The following is a 22,063-nucleotide window of genomic DNA, read 5'->3' as shown; positions in this document are numbered from 1 at the left end:
ACATTTCATAGATGAGAAAGAGACATAGTCTGATAGGATGGTTCTGGTTTTTCATCCCAATAAATTTATCTAGAACCTTAGCTGTATAGACTAAAGGAAGATTCAATATCCTTATAAATAAAGAAACATTAATTGGATGCTGGGATTTTGATGGTGTTTTGTGATATTAAATCCAGGGTCAGATAAATAACCACATTCTCCTCTGCTAATCAAAACTAATTACTTTGTACCAAGACCACAAGAATTCCACTGTGGAATTATTCTTTAACATGGCAGAAAATTGAAGTTCTAGGAACAATTAAGAGCTGATTTCATATCCTCAAACAGAACTTTTGAAAAACTTGGGTTGGAATGTACTGTGTGGGAATTTCATCTTCTGCCCTTCTATCTGAATTTTTTCAGTTATTGATAAGTACACATTGGGTGCCTACTCTGTGACAAGTACTAGGGTTACAGGATTGAAATGCCAACTCTCCACCCTCATGAAGTTGATAGTCTAGTGGACAAAAGAAAAACAATTAGAAAATAAATTAGAAATTTAGAGTATTGGATGACTTGGAGTGTTTTAGTCAGCTCTTTTGCTGCTGTAACTAAAAACCTGACAAAAACAGTTTTATAGGAGGAAAAGTTTATTTGGAGGCTCACAGTTTCAGAGGCCTCAGTCCATAGAGAGCTGGCTTTATTCCTTGGGTCTTAGGGTGAGGAAGAACATCACAGCCAAAGAGTGTGGTGGAGGGCAGCAGCTCACATGATGATTAGGAAGGAGAGAGAGAGAGAGAGAGAGAGAGAGAGAGAGAGAGAGAGAGAGAGAGAGATCTCCACTTGTCAAATACAAATACATACTCAAAGCCAAGCTCCTACTGCCCCACCTCCTTCAGTGACACCCTACTGGCCTTCAGCTACCACTCAATTAATCCCCTGATAGAATTAACTAACTGATTGGGTTAAGGCTCTCATAACCCAATCATTTCTCCTCTGAAACTTCTTGAATTGTCTCATACATAAGCTTTTGTACATCTAAACCATAACATGGGGAAATAAATAAATCTGTGAAAAGTGACAGGGAGAGTCTGAAGCTTTGGGGTATGGTTTGTGATGGGGTGTACAAGAGAAGTTCTCCTTTAGAGCTTTGCATTTTTGATAATGATCTGAATTAAATAAGTCATGAAATAGCTGGAGAAAAATATTATGCAGAGGGAATGGAGATAGAAAAGCCCCAAGGTGTGGATAAGTATGGGCAATGTGTGTTCAGAAGGGTGAAGTGGAGAAAGAGAGCTAAAAGACTTTGCCAGGATCCATAATGAGGAAGCAAAAGAGAAATAACTGGCCAATGGTGATTGCAGTTTGAGTCATAGTGACTTTATTTGCAGTTTATTGTATTTTTGTAACATCCTTGAGCTCTGATCAAGCAGATAAGCAGCTACATCCTCCTTAAGGAAAAGCTAGGATGGTTTTAACAGAATGAGATACGGGATGAGAAAGTGTTTAAAACTGTTCTCCCCAACAGTTATTTTAATCATTGAGTAAATAGCTCATGCACACATCTGTAGTATTTCAAATCATTTTAAAAATAAAGCTCATATTATGCTTATATACAAATCTATTTTTTACTATGTTATGGAATATTTGAAAGCAGGAAGTTTATTTTTTAATTTAAGTTATTTAAAAAAAAAATTCTTAAAAGACAATGTTGCCCAGACTGGCCTTGAATGCACAATCCTCCTTCTGCAACCTCCTGAGTAGCAGGAATTACAGGCATACCCCACCATGTCCCTCTAAGACAGAAAGTTTAGATGCCATAATAATTAATAATAATTTTTATTTTTGGTCCCAATGATTAAACTCAGGGGCACTTAACCACTGGGTCACATCCCCAGCCCTATTTTGTATTTTATTTAGAGACAGAGTCTCACTGAGTTGCTTAGTACCTCGATTTTGCTAAGGCTGGCTTTGAACTCAAGATCCTCCTGCCTGCTGAGCTGCTAGGATTACAGGTGTGCACCACCACACCCAGTTTAATAATCACTTTGTTAGAGTTTTCTTACTTAAATGTAATTTTATTTCTAATGAAGTATTGAGTTTCAGTTTATAGAAATCAATACCTGATTTGAAAAGAATTTCACAACAGTATAAATATGCATACAACCAGTACAGTTGCTCATAAGAGGAAAACAAGTTCCAGATAGAGAATGTTATTCAAATGAGTTTCTTTTTTCTCCCACTAGAACGATTCTTTTCCTAAAATCATAAAACAGGGTGCTTATAAAAACCAGCCAAAAACAGTTCAAATGTCATCAAAAGGCACAAAAAGGGGGGGGGGGGGACTAAAATGACTTTCCAATGTTGGTTTTACAAGAACTAGAATATAAATGGAGAAAGTGTAGAAGTTACTTTCTCCATAGCTTTCAACCATAGCTGCCCATGACAGTTACAGAAGCCTCTGTTTCCTTAAGAGGAAACTAGAGAATATTCCCTAAGTTTTCTTGTACCCAACAATGTGCATGATTCAAACCTAAGAACTGAGGCTCAAACCCAGTGCCTCACATGTGCTAGGCAAGCACTCTACCACTGAGCTACAACCAAGCCCACCCATTTTCATATCAACTCCACAGTAACAATAAGCTACTGTAGTGGATAAGACTTGGGACATAACTGGCATTATCCGTAGGTTTAAAAAACTGCAACAAAAGATGCAGATTTGTTTAGATTAAAGTTGATCAGTATTCTGTTCTAGAGTTAATAATTTCTTATTCTGCCATCAGAATAGAAATCTAACCACTAGGCAAGTTATTCTAGTGTTTACTCAGTTCTCATTTCTTAAGCACTGAATACTTGTAGGCTAAGGGTCTAGGCTGTGTAAAAGCTAAATAGAAACCTTAAACACAAATTTTACTTTCCAAAAGTGTGTATTCTAGTGTAAATAGTAGTGTACTAGGATATTGATTTGTTCTATGTTAAGGCAAGTCTAAATTGCTCTAGCAATTCATGGAGGAAAATGATTGTTCTCTCTAAGGAAGTCTAGGAGGACTTCCTAGAGGTGTAAACAATTTAATTAGATGTAAAATATGAATATAAGTTTATCATGTGTAATAAGGAGATGGAGTAATATTTGAGAAAGCATATGCAGAGTTCTAAAACAATGTCATGGTCAGAAAATGAAAATTCCTTCTGAATGATGATGGTCTTGGGCAACAGAGGATGAAATTCTGAGTGGCTTTTAAGTATTTTTAAGGATTTAAGATTAGATGCTGTAGAGAATTGGAATCTATTGGAAGTTTGTAAATAGAATAATTAAATTTTATATTTTTAACGATAATTTCAAGTTATCTTTGTTTCAATATGAAACAAATGTTTATCATTCCAAACACTTTTAAAAAAGTAACTTTAAGTAGTTTAATGGAAAAATAAAGGCTATGCATACAAATGTATTCAAGTACTATCACAATCATTTTCTCACCTTTAGTGTTTTTGCTTTATCTTGTTTGTTTGTGCTAGGGATGGAATGTAGGACATCATGCATGGAGTGCTCAACTAATGATAGATCTTCCCAGCTCTATCATTTTGCTTTTTAACCTTTTGAAGCAAAAAAAAAAAAAAAAACCTTCTTTTATAAAAAATCATGTTATATCTAACTTATGTGATAGTGGAACAAAGTTCACACAACTTCAGACACATGGTAGATGTTCAATAAATATTTTTACCACCAATGAGTTTTGTTCAGAGAGTTGTTATGAAGATACAAAATAATTTATACATTTAAAATTGCTAGTATAAATTTTGGCATATTATCAACACAATGTTTCATTTCCTTTTACTTTTAACTATTATAAGTGAGCATTTGATGTTTTTAAAATGAGAAATGGCAAAAGATACTCATTTTGAAGTGAATTATGGAAATCTTGCAATTTAATACTGCCATTAATAAAAAAGAGGAGATGATAAAATTATGTGATATCAATTTAGACAAAAAAATAGATAATAGTTTTCAAATGGAATGTTGACCTTGATGTATACAACTAACATAGAGAGTGACTTCATATACAGGGGATGGAAATGATGTATATATGTAACCATAAAAGTTGTTCATGATTTACCATTGGGAGTGAAAAGCAAATTACAGAACAGTGTCTGTAGGCTGATCACATTTTAGTGAAGAAAGCTTATGTTGTTAAATAAATACAGTACTAGTTAAATGATCTATGCCAAACATCTCTCTGATGATGTGTTGTTTTCAATTTTACCTTAGATTGTTCTGTATATTTGGCATTTTCATAATTATAAGGAAGCATTTAAGTTTTATTATATATACAGAATAGACTTGTGCGTGCACATGCACGCGTGCACGCGCGCGCACACACACACACACACACACACACCTCTCGCCAAGCTATTTATCTATTTTATACTAAGGCAATATACAAGAGATAGTATAAAAGAACAGCAGTAACTACTGTTACACAGGACCCTCGCACACTAAAATGCAAAGGGGAAGTGGCAGTTTTGCCTTAATGAAGATGAAGCTGACGTTGAGGAAGTCCAGGGAAGGGTCACCAAGGAGACGGGCTCAGCTATGCCTGCACTTTGCTCACTGACTACCAGCAGTCCTAGCTGCTGTGTAAGTACAGCAGGGGCAATCTGTGAGGCTTAAATTTGAGTAAACAAACATAAATCTCCCCCTTTGTTCCACACAGAATTAGAAGTGAAAAGGGATCAAGGACGATGATGATAAATAACATCAAATTAAACTTAGCATATCACATCTACAGCAACACAGGATATAATTTCAGACTCCAGCTAAAATTAAGAAAGTTTGTGTCATTTCAAAATGATAAAGGTATTAGATTATGAAATGTGTTAATATGGAGTCATAAAGAGTCTCATCCTGGGTTGCACAAAGTAATGCTGGGATAGCAGGATACTGCTATTAATGGCATTTTTCGTGTACATGAGAGTTCAGATTTTTTAAACACTTTATGTACATTTTTATATTTATAAGCATTATGTTTTCTGCTTAGATGAATCTCACGACTGACAGGGAACATTTGGAAAAACACAAACTAAAATATCCTACTTATCCAATATGTTATGCTTAATTATTTTTCTTCCCTCAATTACATCTTGTTTTTTAAAGAGCATCCATAGAACCCTTCCCTCTAAATCCTATAGGCCTTATTTTATTTCTCTATTAAATGTGTGCATACATATATCAAAACGTGACAAAATTTAGTAAAAAGTATAGAGAATAATTTAAAATCACTCCTTTGCCTATAATGTAGATGTTATCATTTGGTTTCATGCCATCAGCAGTTTTCTTGTTCACTTTTATTTCAACTTTCTTATAGTAGACAAAAACATTAGAATTCCAGTTGTACCTGGAAGTCAAAGCTATAGAAAGTATCTTTTATGAAGACACTGTTTTTTTTATAAAGAAACCAAAACTCAATGAGCCAGAGAACAAGCCACTGATGATGCTTCAGTGACACTTAAATTCTCCTACTTTGTTAATGAAAAATTAAATTCATGAATCCCTCTTTTGAAGGCATATTGATTTTACATATAAAGAACTTCAGAAATCATCATCTCTTTATTTTAATTCAATGATTCTTTTTTTCTGGATCCGTTAATAAATAACAGGAGATTTCATCTTCCTTAATGCACCTCTTTTTGTTTCAATGAGATAGATTTGGGGGACAAAATTGGGAAAATGTATTTTAAATTGTATGATTTAAACTCTGTTATAAAGAGTATATAAAATATGTCCAGGGAGTCTAAAGCCCCCTCAATTTTTTAGACAGTTACTCTTAGAAACTGTGCTATGCCCAAATATTTGTGGAAGATTATATTGACTCTCACTGATGCAGGCTTGGCCATGTCACTCTCAATAATGAACTAGACAGGGAAGTGATGCTGATTGCCCCCAGGCAGCTGTTTTAGGTCCCCTCTGCAATGGAGACTTGTAGTGGTCCAACATGAGGCTTTTCCATCAAACTGAGTGAGCAGTTTCCTAACTTGTCTGACCTACAAAGCTCTCTATACATAAGTAGCCCCTGTCCATTTTCAACCCAACCTCTGGATATCTTCACCACTCCCAAATTCATCCAGACATGCAGACCTGTTGCTCTCAAATTCTCCAAGCATGTATCACTCAATCTCCTTTATCCTTCCCCTCCTTCCCCAGGGAGAATGGCTTTTTCCTCTTCCTGTTTTCTGTTTCTACTCAAATATGATCCTCATAAAGAAAAAGGAACTTCCCTAATCATAGATCTAATACCTCAGGCTCTTTCTCTGATTTATCTTCCTACTTTGGGGGGATCTAATTTCTAAAATAATTGTTTTTATTATTTTTTAAAATTTGTTTACATATCTTGCCTGAGTTACTCCCTGCTATATTCTTAATGCTTACGAAGTTACCTTACACATAACATATGTTCAATAAGTACATGCAAGCTAAATTAATGAATATTATAACTTATAACTGGGCTGAATTTCACATTTGTGAATAAATGGTTTCTTATTTTGCTGCAAGGAATTTCCATAAACATTAACAAGCAGAAAATGAACTAACTACCTAAAATAAATACTTGAAACCAAGGGGGCAGAAAACTCAGAGTCAGCAACATCATTAGCATATGTGTCAAAATAAAGGTTTTAGCTAATGCATTCCAATGTTATAAAAGAATGAAAATAAGTACAGGTCATAGTGTAGAAAGATATAAAATCTGTTGTAAAGAGAACAGATTGGATGTATATCACTGAATACATATCACGATGTCTGCTCCTTTTTGTTATCTTGTTGGTAAAATGAAAATATAAAGATTAGTTTAAGGATTAAATTTGAAATTTGTATTCACTACTTTGGATAGCACTTATCACATGGGAACCACTCAATAAATATTGGCTATTTAATATTAACTAAATATGCTTTGAATTTTGGATATTTTGCATATCATTATTTGGAAACAACCTACTTATAAATATGTTCCAAATAGGAAGTCTATTGAACAACAAAAAAGTAGACATTACATTAGTTACACACTTCAAGAATTTGACAACCATAAACTAAACTCTTTCCTACTGAATATATGGATCCCATAAAAGAAATTCCTATAGAACAATAGATATTAGTGGTAATTTTTAAATATTGCCTCTTTAAATCACAGGTATATAAATATGTTTAATTTAATTTGAAGCAGTTGCTAGGAAATGCATAAAAAGTATCATTCCAACTTTCTTTCCTGTATAAACTCTAACTCTCATAATTATCCAATACATCATCAAATCACATGAGTGTTACTTGAAGTACTCAGGACCAGATGTTAAGTATAGTTTTGTCTTCCTAATTTTAACAAAATATTGTTTAGTTTTTTTCTTGTTCTTTTTTGAAACACTGATTGATTGCACATTTTCTTCCCACAAAGTATACAAAGTTGGTTACAGAAAAGTACATACAATAAAAAATAGATTTGCATTAAAAAATGAAATTTTAGGACTACCATTAGATGAAAACAGTAGAAAAGGAAAACAAAGAGAAATTTGGGGATGTGAGGGGTTTTTTTTGGCAAATATTCCCACACTCACTTTGGATCACTGGGAATATTTACTTGAGTGTTTTCCAGATACCTACTTGTCCCTTTATATAACTTGACCCTGTTAATTAAATAAAGTGCTATTGTCCCTAGGTGAGTTAAATAATTGTTTAATTCACTGCTGAAGTATTATAATAACACCACTCTTTTTACCTTCACCATCTATGCCTTGCTACAAAAGGAAGACTGTGTGCTAGGTTTTCTCCTCAAAAATACGAACAATTCTAAATTGTTGAGAAGGAGAGAAGAGACAGTTTAAAGTTTTTCTGTGAGAAAGTAAATCTCTTTTATAACAAGAGTTTGCTGTGTTTCCCTTAAGTAGAGTCTTTGGGCACTTGGAGCCTGAATTGTAGTCAGTGGAGCATGAACAGAAGAGCCAGTCTTGGGCTCAGGGATGTGGCACTTCCTGCCTTATTTCCTCTTCTGGCTGCCTGAGTCACAGACTTGAAGGCAGGAACTCTCGAAGACATTTTAGACATAAAATGGAGCTGAGTGCTGACAACAATGCAATCACAAAACAGACTCCAAGTCTCTGCTGACCCCTGAAGTTACCATGCCAACTCTGGAATCCTATCTCCAGATTGCTTTTATGTGAAAAGAAATTATTGTTTTGAATTTTTACCAGTTGTAACCCAACCTGATTCTAATTGATATATCCATATCCATGGTATTTTCTTTTATATTTATAAACCAAGTAACATCTCACAAAGGTATCGATGGATTTCCTTAACATCTTGGAAGTGATGTTAGTAACTGGAGGGGAATTTAAAGTAAGTCAACTACCGCTAGAAACCTAAGATAAAACCAGGGGCAGTTATTTTTACAGGCATTTATATATACATTGTTTTAAACTCCATTTTATGGGAGGGAAGGCCAAGATATCAGAATCCATGGTCCAATGGTAAACACCTGTTTCCCTGCAGTTAGTGAGCACACTGAGTTAGTTCTGATGTAGAAGCGGAGCTCCAAAGCCAAGGGACCAGCTGTGAGAGCAACATTTCCAGTTTTATATGCAACAGTTTTCAAGCACTAAGTAGACTAAGCCCAATAAACAACTACATAGCTGAAATCCTTTTGCCTGGGGGAAAATGGGTTCTTTAAGGATACCCATGTAAAAACAGATGAAAGAGATCTAGAGCAATGTTTTTCTCCCAGACAATGGGGGTGGTAAGAACTGAACAAGAAAGGCAGGACCCAGCCAGCCAGCTGGTCAGGATAAAGGTCAAGAAAATAGCTATATCTCAACTGAAAATGCAAGTTGGATTTAGCAACAAATGAAAGAGAGGGTAGGCGAAACTATTTCAGTAAGACAGAACACCATGAAAGTTATTGAAGCAAAAAAGAAAAAAAGGGAAGAAAAAAATCAAAATATAGCAATATTCTCTGAAGGAACTATCAAGACATCTCTTTGCCCCAAGCAGAACTGACAAGGAGAAATAAGTGAGGGTGACTTCTAAGGTCACTCAAAAGTTTCATCTCGACCCTGGCAGATGGAGACTCATAGCATATAGAATGGGCTGTCTTTTTCAAATATGCTTTTTAAATGAATCCTGCTAAGGCTAATAGCAGAGACAAGGACAGATTAAGGGACAATCTATTTGAATTTAAACTTTTAGGACACCGAGGCAGTGGAGATAAATAATGAGGGTTTCAAACAGAGTGAAGGAGGCACAAAGGAGGAAGAAGGCATAATTCAAAAAATAATCAGAAGCACCAGGGCATCTGGGCTGTGGAGGAGTGGGAGAAGAATGAGATAAGCCAGAGCTTTTAAGGATTCAGGGGTCCAGTTTTGGTGATTACTACTACAATTGAAATAGAAAAGAGCACATATGAGGAACAACCCAGCATCAGGAGGGACACAAGTTGATCTGGGTTTGGGAGGTATTATTTGAAGTACCTATTAGACGTAGAGGTGGAGAGATTATGCAGGAGTTTGTCTTTCTGAGCACACCTTTTAAAAACATATTGGACTCCAAATACACCGAACCCCAGGCGTAACAGTGTAAGAAGGGTCCAAAACATTCAGCTAACCGAATGCAGGGCACTTTATTGTGATGTTAAAAAAAAAAAAAGATTTTTCCAGTTTGTCTTTGTTGTCACAGAAAAGAACACACAAGTCAAGATAATGCAGCTGTACATTACTGATGAACAGCTGAAGTGATAAAACTTGCACTGTTCACTATACTTTATTTCTTGACAGAAAGAGACTGCCCCATTTCCAGAGGGATCATTAGACTAAGTAGAGCATTTTTTTATGTTTGTAGACATGTGAACATCTTGAGAATACTCCTGATGTTCTTTGATACCTGGAGACAAAGTTTGAAGATTTAAACTGAAGAATTAAGGTGGCCAAGGAATACATAAATCATGTTCATAACATTGGGAACTCAAAGTACTATTTAGGAAGCCTTAATCCTAACATATAACCATGTATTGGGGGAACTCCAAGCTAGAGTTTCAAACTCATCTATTCAGAACTCACCTTCTCTGAGGTGACACGACCACACTATACCCTGGCTGCATATGAGTAAGTGAAAGAAATCTGTACACAAAGCCATTTTCTAAAGCTGTTTTGACAAACAAATTGCCTCAGCAGGTCAGGAGCTCTTGCAGATTCTGCATTGGTTGGCCCAGGCAGAGTTATTTTTCCCGGGAGCTATAAGGACAGCCTTGTACTCGTTACTCTGTTTTATACTAATGCATGTTAGCTTGTGCTATTCATTGCTTATTCTTTGCTCTGCATTTCAACTCCATTTCTACCAACAAATCATCTCTCCAGGTTCCCTCTATGAGGGCTCTTTCCAAGTCAGGAAGGAAATCAGATCACAAATGGAGTTAGGGAAGGAAGCCAAATGAAGATCTACCTTGGCTTGCTGCTTGTGTAGGAGTTTGCTAGAACTGCACCTGGATTGGCTGTCTGTCCAGGACTGAGTCCAGAAATGTTTAGGTTGGTTAGTCCATTTTGTGCTCCTATAATGGAATGCCTGAAACTGGGTGATTTATAACCAACAGGAATTTATTGATTTATAATTCCAACAGTGTGGAAGTTTAAGATCGATATACCACATCTGGTGAAGGCCTTTTTGTTGTGTCATAACATGGCAGAAGGTGAGAGAGGGAGAGAGAGAAGGACATCACTCCATTAATCCATTAATCACAAAGGCAAAGCCCTTGTGACCTGATCATGTCTTAAAAGTCCCACTTCTTAACACAGTTGCATTAAGGATTAAGTTTCCAACACAACAACTTTGGGGGATACATTCAAAATATATCAAACTGTAAGGTAAGGTAGATTGGATCTCTGCCTTTTCTCAGGCAGTATGACAAATTGTTTTAGTCATTCTTTTCAAAAAATTTTTGAAGTACTGCAATTATTTCAATATTCTATTTAATAATTTAGTATTATATATTTTATTTATATGATCTCTGTTTTAAAATAAGTGAATAATAAAACCAAGGTTTTGAATTTAAAAAGTTATAGGTGATGTTTCCAAGAATCTCTCTAGCTGTGTGACCCTGGATGAGTCATTATAATTTTTGGATCTCTCTTTGTTCTTTGTAAAACAAAGAGGTGATTTTTAACAACTATCAAAGTCTATGATTCTATGTAACAATTTGAAAAGTGACCCCAAATAATTCTGATTTCCTTTGAAGGTGTGTCTCTCTTGCAAAAAACACTCTTATTATATGAGATCCCCTCTGGGATCTTCAATAAAGGCAGGAAATATTACTGCTTTTCTTTGTTTCAGAATAAATTATGAGCTTTGTTATCCATTGGAGCCCCTAATATTTTGAGCATTACAAGTTTCTTCACAGTTCTTAGTATTTCTATCTCACAAGTTTTGTGGCTTTTCTTTGTCAAAAGCCATATGCCTCATCCCCCATCAAAGATAAAGGAAACTCCCCTGCTAAACTGGCCCTAACCTGCTTTTACCTCCAAAGGAAGGGAGCAGCTTGTGTTTCTATCCTTCATATTTGATGACCAGGAAGTCAGGCTCTTGCAACTGATGTATCACAGAGCTTTGAGCTAGGCCTGCTTGAAAAGCAGTATGACCTCTGAGTAGCTTCTTGCTCATATCCTGTCTAAATGATGGCAGCGTTTTCTTGTTTAAATGGGTTTTCCCCTCTTCCTACTATTCTAGAAAAGAAACAAATCAAATTTTCAGTGGACAGGATAGAACAAAGGGGTCAAATAATTAATATTGAAAATCCACCCCTAAATGTGCTCCTATTACCAGTTATTTGAACACTTCCTTTTCTTTCATGTGGATATAGTCATAGAACCTGCCTGTGTGAGGTTGAAAGGATGATTAAAAGATATAAAACAGAACCTGGCAAATAGTAAATGCTGAATAAGTATTGCATTATCAGATCATTTTCAAATATAATTAAAAACTTAAGACTACAACAAAATATTTGTCAGTCTCATACCAGGAAAAGAAAGTTTTACTTAATTTCATATCTAAAATTGATTATGTTCTATCAGAGAAATTACCTTATTCCCTTGATAATAAATGCATAAATCTTCTGACTCTACTAAATGAGTGAGAAGATTTAGGGAACTGTAAGAAAGGAGCAGTAAGATTTAAAAGCTTAGAATCTGGAAAACTCTAAGAAAGGAGAAGATTAAAGAAAAGGAACTCTTAGCTAAATAACTAGTAACATGATGGAAATATTCATAAAATGAAAAAAGAGAATATTTGAATTTTCAGGATTTAAGATTATATTAATCTTCAAAGCTTAAGAGATAATGAGTCAAAAAAAAAACATGATAAAATGATGCTATGTGCTTCAGAAACTGTTTTCATTTTTCAGTTAACACTCTGATTCCTGTTTCATACCTTTCTTCCAGACTTGTCTGTATTTACCAAAAGGGTCAGAGTCAAGTTTTAATTCCTATTGTATTCCCAGTACCTAGCACTCTCATAGTAAGTGCTCAATAAATTCATACGTATTTAAAGCAGAAATATATGAGAGAAGCTAGTAGAGTATTACCTCCCCAGTATTACCACCAAAGGAACTTGTGGATATTGAAGAGTTAACAGAAGGCAGGAATTATAATATAGTTGTATTTTAAAACTGAAAAAAAAACCTGAAAGCATAGTTACTTATACAATCTATTTTTAAATGAGTGTAGACTGGGATCCTAATTAGAATAAGATATAATCCATGTTTGTATAAATATGTCTAAATAGACTCTACTTGTCATGTACAACTAAAAAGAACAAATTAAAAATATTCATGTGTGATAGCATTCCTAACCAGTATTGAGAAATAAATATTTGCAAATGTAGCCATAGCCCTTTTCTCATGGAGCTTACAATTTTATTTAACTAGGAGAGACAATATTATATATATAAATTATATATAATTATACATGCACATACATATACATATATGTGCAGATGACAATTCAATGAACTGAGTAAGCATGCTGAAATAGAAGGGCATCGTCTTTGGAATGTGTAACCGGGTCAGAAGGGTGGGATAAGGATAATTGGTGTCTTTTAAACTGAAAGATGAACTAGGTATTAGTCAGGCAAAACCTGTAGGTGGGGGAATAATTCTAGGCAAAAAAAAAAAAAAAATAGCAGATGTGAAGGTTTTAGGGAAAGAAAGAACTTATCCTGTTCTCAGAACTGAAAGTTTCCAAAGAAGCTGGGACATAGTGGGCAAAAGGAAGAGGTGAACAGTCAGAGGCAATTCATATGGATGTTGGGCAATGGAAAAATACTGAAGGATTTTAAATGGGAAAATCACATAGAGTTACATTTTAAAAAAGCATAATCTAAAAAATGGATAAAAGATGGAGTATATGTAGAGAAACAAAATTTGATATTATTGTAGTTAATGAAGGTGAATGAACATCATGGCTTGGGTGTAGGTGGAGCCACTAGAGGGGGAGGCACATGATTCAAGATATATTCAGGAGGTACAATTGATGCCTTGGTGATGGTTTGGATGTTGAAAGGTAAACACAAATAAATAGAAAGCGATTTTCTGAATTCTGGTTTGAGAAACCAGGGATGTTTTATTGTGAAGGTGAAGGCGGCAAGGAGTACTTGAGGTTGAGTTTGGGGTATGATAAGTTTAGAATCTGAGATTACGTCCAGCATGGATGTCAAGTGGACAGTTGAACATTTGCCTTTGTCTGTGCCAGGAGCGTCAGTTCTTTCCTACTGAGCTGCCTTTTTTCAGTTCAGCCAACTTCACCTCTAAGTGGCCATGGAAAGAGGATGTAGTCTTTCAAGTTAAGAAAGGTGGTATAATATCTTAGAGAGCAACTTTAACATAGAGAAAGCTTGGCTTTTACTATTATTGGTCAATGAGTACAAACCTTGTTATAAGATGAATAAGTACCGAAGACAGCATGAAGACTGTAATTAATAACAACGTTTTGTAGACCTGAAATTTGTGTTGAGCAGAGGTCATGTGTTCTTACTCTATTCCCATTAAAAAAAAAAATAGTGATGAGGTGAGGTGATGGATATGTTAAATACTAGGAATACGGTAATCATTTCACAATGTAAAATATAGCAAACATCATGTTTTATGCCCTAAATGTAGACAATTATCGTTATACAATTCTACCTCAAAAAAAAAAAAAAAACTGGGAAAAGAAGGTATCACTGAGGAAGATAACAGGGACAGAAGGAGCAATGGAGCCGAAAGGGTAAAAATGGATCATTTGAACATGGAAGAACTTAGCTCATTCACTGTGCTTGTTAACTTCATTATGACTCATTTTGTTTATAGGTGGATTTGGGAAGTACAGATTATTGGGATAAAGAAGGGAAGTGGCTAGTACAGGAGGATAGTGCTTTAGACCTTTCATTAATTTTACTTTTAGGAATATGGACATGCCTCTAGAAAACTTTCCTCATTCATATCCCTTCCATTTTTTTGAAAATTTTTCTTTCTTTTCCTCTACAGTTTTTACTTTTCTTTATCCTAGTTCAATACTTTCAAAGGTGGACCTTTCAAAAGATAATGGAATTTTGTGAAGACCATATGTTAATAAACTTTTTGTCACTTTGATCTCTATAGATCAGTTTGTGTAAAGCTGACCAAACTCATGGAAGTAATACTTTCTACTTTAGGAAATGTCCATGGTTAGAGGGTCTATGAGTTTTTTTTTCATTTATGTATTTCACAGCCTTCAAAATTGAGAAGTACTACCTAGTACCTAAACTCTCTGAATGAAATGTCAATCTTATTTTCCTAAAATCGAACACTCTCAACCAAAAGGACTTGAGCATTTGTTCTCAGAATGATTCTTTGGGCTACCAAAGAAAGATATATAATCATACTCTCTAACTTCCTCTTGTCCAGTCTTAGAGATCTGTAATCATTTATCATTTCATAAAGACAAATTTGTATTTTTTTAAATCACTCATTATTTTTCTTTTATAGGTTATAAATTCTTTATTTTGGAATAAATCATATATTCTAAACTATCACTGCATTTAGATTATGAATCATCTGAAAAGTCGGAGGTTAGAAAATGTTACCATATCTTTGTAAAACTTCAAGAATGCTTGGAGAAATTTATTTGAAAATCCTGCCATTTATTCACCTAATTTAATCGCTGCAGGTTACCTATGCTGATTTCTCTCAGTTAAGATGATTCATAAAATGAAAATCTTTTACTAATTAACATTGTTGATGTTGTGAAACTTTATAATGCAGAGCAGACGAAAACCTTGCATATAAGTAATGAGTAGACTATTGTTGATTCAGGAGTTTTTGAAATAATTGATGTGATCCTTTTTCCCCTCAATCCTATGACATCAACCCTTCATGGAAAAACCCAGATGGGAAAATGTTCATCAACATAATATAAACTGTATTAGTTTGACAAAGTAAACACCTTTGTCCATTAGCAAGCTAAAATCTAATTTTCCATTTTTATTATTTAAAGCCACATTTACAAATGTAAATATGTAAACTTTCTAAAAATAATAATTATTCTCATTTTGGTGGGAATTCTTCCAAATTCATTTATGAGTTTGGAAGAATTCCAAACAATGACACAAACAGAAAGAACATAGGACAGCATCCCTGATGAACATAGATGCAAAAATCTTCAATAAAATAATAGTAAACCAAATCTAGCAACACATTAAAAACATTATTCACCATAATCAAGAGGAATGAAGGACTAGTTCAACATACACAAATCATTAAATGTTAGACACCATGTCAAGAAAATGATAAACTAAAATCATATGATCATTGTTAGAAGTAGAAAAAAAATATTTAATAAACTTTTAACATCCCTTCATTATAAAAACTCTTAACAAATTAAATATAGAAAGCATGTACCTCATGATAGAAGCCATATATAACAAGCCAACGATGAACATCAGACTGATTGGGAAAACACTGAAAGCTTTCTAACTACACCAAGACAAGGAAGCCTACATCACCACTTTGACTCAACATAGAGTTAAAAGTCATAGATAGAGGAGTCAGGCAGGAAAAGCAAGAAAGGAGATCCAAATTTTAAAGGAGGAAGTCAAATGATCACTGTTTGAAGATGGTGTGATCTCATATATAAAATCAGAAAGACTTTAAAAGATTATTAGAACTGGAGCTTGGAATATAGCTTAGTCAGTAGGGTGCTTGCCTCGCATGCACAAGGTTCTGGGTTCAATCCCAAGCACCACACACACACACACACAAAAAAAGATTATTAGAACTCAAAGATATTTGCATTAGTAAAACCTTAGTCCTGTGTATTTTCCCTATTAACTTTTATATAGATGTAAAAGTGAGTTGATTTTATTAACTTCAGAAAACCCATTGTCATGCTTATTCATAAAACTATGGTGATTCTTTGAAAATATTTCTTGTGGTCTCAATTTTTTATGACAACAATAAAATGTTCCTCAGGAAAAAAAAATAACTAATAAATTTAGTAAAATTTCAGAGTACAATATCAATATACAAAAATCAGTCATACAAACTATTTAAGAAAAGAAAATTCAAAAAGCAACACCATTTATATTAACTACAAATATAGAAAACACCCAGAAATAAATTTAGAAATATGGAAAAACTCCACAATGAAAATATTGATGAGAGAAATTGAAAGGAACACACACATCCTCACACAAATGGAAAGACATCATGTATTTAAATTAATGTTAAATTGTTAATTAATTATAAATAAATGTTAAAGTGTTCTTACCACTCAAAGTGATCTATAGATCCCAAGCACTTCCTATCAAAATACCAATGTCATTCTTCACAAAACTAAAACAAATAATGCTAAAATTTATATAGAACCACACACACACACAACTTTAAATAGGCAAAACCCTCTTAAGCAAAAAGTACAAATCAGGAGGCATCACACTATCTGTTTTGAAGACATATCACAAAGCTATTGCAATTTAAACAGTATGATATTCACATAAAAAAGAAACAGATTTTTAGTATACAACAGAGATCCTGAAGTAAACCCTCAAATCTAAGGCCAACTGATCTTCACCAAAGGGACTAAGAACACGCATTGGTGAAAGGAAGATCTCTTCAATAAATGATGCCTGAAAAATTGGATATTCACATGCTAAAGAATAAAACTAGAACTATAGTTCTCTCATGTTACAAAAATAAACTAAAAGTGGATGTAAAACTTAAGCGTAAGACTAGAAACTATGAAATTGCTAGAAGAAAACTTAAAGGAAACACTTCAGGACATTGGAATGGGCATTTTTTTTTTTTTGGCTTAGACCTAAATGCATAGTAAACAAGCAAATATAGAAAAATTGGACTGTAACAAACTGAAAAGCTGGTTCACAAAGAAAGCAAAAATTGAAGGGAAAAATAATTTACAGAATTGGACAAAATATGTACAAACTATATATCTGACAAAGGGTTAATACCTAAAATACGTAAGGAATTCAAACAACTCTATAGCTAAAAAACCAAATAACTCAATTTGAAAATGGGCAATAAATAAGACATTCCAGAGAAGACATGCAAATGGCCATCATATGTATATGTGTGTGTATATGTGTATAAACATATATATATATATATTTACATATATCTAAAGATCAGCCTCACTAGTCATCAGGGAAATGTCAAAGTCTCAATGAATATCATTTTATCCCAATCAGAATGGGTATTATCCCCAACCTCACAAAAATAACAAATGTTGCTGAGGATGTTATAGGCAGGGAACCCTTATACACTGGTGATAGGAATGTGGAATTAGTTCAGTCATTATGGAAAACAGTATGGAAGTTTTTCAAATATTAAAAAAAAGAACTATCATATGATTCAGCACTCTCACTACTGAGTATGTATCCAAAGGAAATTGTATCAGTTATGCCAAAGAGATATCTGCACTCCCATTTTCATTGTAGCACTTTTCACAGTAACCAAGCAAAGAAAACAGCATAAGTCCATCAACTAATGAATGTATAAAGAAAATGTGGTAAATATACACCATAGAATACTATTTAACCAAAAAAGAAAAGAGAGAGAAAGGAAGGAAGGAAGGAAGGAAGGAAGGAAGGAAGGAAGGAAGGAAGGAAGGAAGGAAGGAAGGAAGGAAGGAAGGAGGAAATTATTTGAGACAACATGGAAGGCACTGGACATCACATCATTTCTGTTAAGTGGAGTTGTCCAGCCACAAAAAGACAAATGCCACATGATAAAAACATTGCCCTCGTAGACATTGAGAGAAGCATGGTGGTTAGCAGGGGGTAGGAATTTAGATGGAGCAGGATGCAGAAAAGTGGTCAGCAGGTACCAAACTGCAGTTAGATGGGAGTAAGAAGTCCTGGTGTGCTGCCTGCCCAATAGGGAGACTACAAATAGTGAATATGTACTGTGTATTTCATAAAATTACAGTGTTTTACCACGAAGAAATGCTAAATGTTCAAGGAAGTAGATATGCTTACCCTTATTTTAACATTACAACATATTTGTGAATCAAAACATCATATGGTTTCCATACATGGATGAATTTTATTTATTAATTTAAAATATAGAAAAATAATCTTTTGCCATATATATCCTAATATAGGAGATAAATCATTGAGCCACAGGTACTAATTCAAGTTAAAATAATGCAATTAATTATAATCCTGTAAAACTCGTAATCTTGAGAGTTGTACAATTTTTACTCAAAAATCTCCTTTAATATTAAGCCCTCAAAAATAATTATATAATATTAATTATAAAGTATATTTGTTACCATTATACCATGAAATACTGTGCAAAATAAAAGAATGTACAAATATTAATACCAAGACAATGCTGATATCTCCAAGAAGCACAAACTGAGTGGAATTCACTATACATTAAAAAGTAAAATAAGACAAAACATACCCAAAGCAATTACAGGCAGTCTAGTGTGACAAGTGTAAAGGAAGCTCAAGCAAGCTCTTCAGAGGCTAATGAAGTGGCGACCTCTGTAGGGATAGAAGGGTGCAGCCTCAGAGGAAATGAAGAGACAGGTAAGGCTTCTAACATGTTGAGGCAATGCTCATGAATACTGGCATGAATACTTAGACAGGAAGACACACTCAAAACAGTACAAACAAAGTGATGAGCATTGAAGAGTACTGCAGAGTGATAAAGGTTCAAAGTTAGTCTGCGCTTAGACTATTTTTCAGATTCATAATTTATGTTGTCTAATTTTTAAAGCATAAACACACACATAGTCCAAAACTTCTTTTGAATTATATAAAGTAAAAGTGTTTCTTTCTCTTGTCAGTTTTTTCTGTCTTGTTAGATGTTCTTTAGGCAATAATATTCTTCATAATACCACAATCTCTGCCCCAATTACTACAATATTCCTTTTATCTTAAGTTAGCTTTAAGTCTCAACTTTCATAAATAACACATGCAATTGAGACATTTATAAATGTAAAGGACAAAAGAAACTATAGGCTGTTTACAGGAAAACTTCTAATGTTTCTTTTAGATGACAGGCTGGTAACTTGGTAAAAGGGATGCAACAATGTCCTGAAGAACTGTGCCAATAAAGAATGGTTCCTACATAGGAGACTGATAAATAGCATAGGAATACAACTCCTAGACTCAAACACAAAGGGAATGCAGACCAAGGAATGCACACCAAGGTGACTCAGGACAGTCACAAAGAGTGACTAATTAGAACATCATAATCTAAAACAATAAATAAATAAACTGTATTAGAAAACTAATAGCAATATTTTCCAAGTATTTTTAATCTGACCCCATATATTTACAAAACTTGCTGTCACTCTTCATTAATAAGTGTCCAAATGTCAGTCTTAAAGAGGTTTTCCTGACCTATTTTTTTTTTTTGAGGGAGTAGGAGTAACAGAGATTGAACTCAGGGGCACTTAACATTGACCCACACCCCTGACACCCTTTTTTCTATTTTCCTTAAAGCTGCTTAGGGCCTCCTTAAGTTGCTGAGGCTGGCTTTGAATTTGGGATCCTCCTGCCTCAGCCTCTTGAGGTGCTGGGATTACAGGTGTGCCACCATCACACCTGGCCTGACTATTCTACTTAAAAGAGCAGAATATGTGTTTAGAATGTGATGAAATTCTTCTATAAAAGAATAAAATACAAATTTAGCAAAATCAACAGATATATATTTTAAATATTATTACTGATATCACAAACAAGTAAGTATCTTCTGCTTTAGTTACAATCATTTATAGGGTCAGATATTTACTATGGGCTATAGAATTAGATATATTAATCATCACTTGAGATCAGGATCTATGCCAGAATAATTAGTAGAGCTACCATTTTGGTGGAGAGAAAATATAATTTGGAATAATCAGTTATAGAGCTCTGGTTGGTTAGATCATTGATGATTAGTCAATCCAGTTTGTAGTAAATGAATCTATTTGATTCATATTTATTCTAAATTTAATAAGCATTTTGAAAGATATCCTCAAATGATTAACTAAATAATTTTAAATCACTTTTGAAATATTGAGTTATATTGGGAATGAAATTAAGTAATCATTCATTATAATATTTTGTATATAGTACCAAAGCACCACTCTAGCAAATATAAAAAATAAAGAATTATATTTTACAATTGGAGACACCAAAATGCACCAAGACTGTTTACTGAAGACTATTGATATCACTATGGATAGAGTTGGAATAAAATAGATCTCTTGTCTTAGTTCTATAAACAAGTTATGCATTTCTTCCAACAAAGTATATGTAATTATTGTCAAATAAATGTTATTGCTTTTTTCTGCATTAAAGTTTTAGGACAGACACAAATATATATGCATATAATTATAAAAGAGAAGGAAAGCATTTTGATAAAATATTTTATTATTATTAAGAATAATAATATAATCATGGTTATAAAAATAACGACTTTATTAACTACAGAAACTTTATAATACAAGTCATAACCACAGTGTTCCCTTTTTTGGGTAAGCATCCAGCTATACCACTCAATAGGCAGCTTATCAGTTTCCTATTTACACACAAGACAATCATAATATCCACAGTATTCCATTTTCAGTTTCCTAAAGATAGAAACTTTCTGTGCAAATGGAAATGAACCTACTTAAAAGTTACAATGTCAAGAGTTACAGGGTCCAAAAAATTGTAACTTTTTTTTTAATTAGTAAATTCTTGATTCTAAACTCAGTTGAATATTGAAGATAAATTTTTGGACTTAGTTATGAAAAGTTTCTATTCAAAATTTATTTTACAAAGATAAATATGTCTGTTGATACAAATAAATTTTATTTTTCAAATTTGTTTTTCTATGAGACCCAATAATTAAATGCAGTCGTTTTTGAACCTTTGTAAATCAATCTGTTTTTTATTATGAGATCTTATTAAAACTTTTTACCTGATCATTTCTATGTTGCAAAAGCTAATATTTCTTTCTAAAGAAAAATATTTGGAAAGAAGAAAATGCCTGACAGCAATTTCCTACTTCTTGACAGTGTTCTTTTCAAGAGAATGCCATGGCTATAACATTCACTTTGTACAGTACCATTGGTACCAACAAGATATATTCACAGGAATAAGTGAAATACAATTTTGCTATCACATGCCATTATTGTTGTTTTTCTTGCCTTCCAGTGTCTCACCATCCCCATAGTTTGAGACACTAAGATGGCAAGCAAGAGCCTGTTAATACTACAGATTGACTCAATATAAACCATTTTACTGAGGACCTGCCTACAGCAAAGAGGTAAAAGTCATTATATATTTTACAATAAAATTAAAGAAGTATACAAAAGGCTTATAATCCCTTCTGCACGGCAGAGGCATTATGACAAATATTTTAATTTTACATTTCTATTCCTGGTAGACATAAGAAAATGTCTACAAATATAACAGCATATAACCATTACTCAAACAGCCAAAACAAAAATAGCATTGAAAACTTTTAATTTAAAAGGCCCTTTTGTCCATGACACAAAATAAAATGGATTCTGGATAAGCTGAATTTTATCATTCTCTTTTGTATTTATTCAGAGA

This window comes from Spermophilus citellus (genome assembly GCF_964194105.1).
Source record: "Spermophilus citellus genome assembly, chromosome: 3".
NCBI classification, from domain to species: domain Eukaryota; kingdom Metazoa; phylum Chordata; class Mammalia; order Rodentia; family Sciuridae; genus Spermophilus; species Spermophilus citellus.
Note: the sequence above shows the minus strand (reverse complement) of the source record.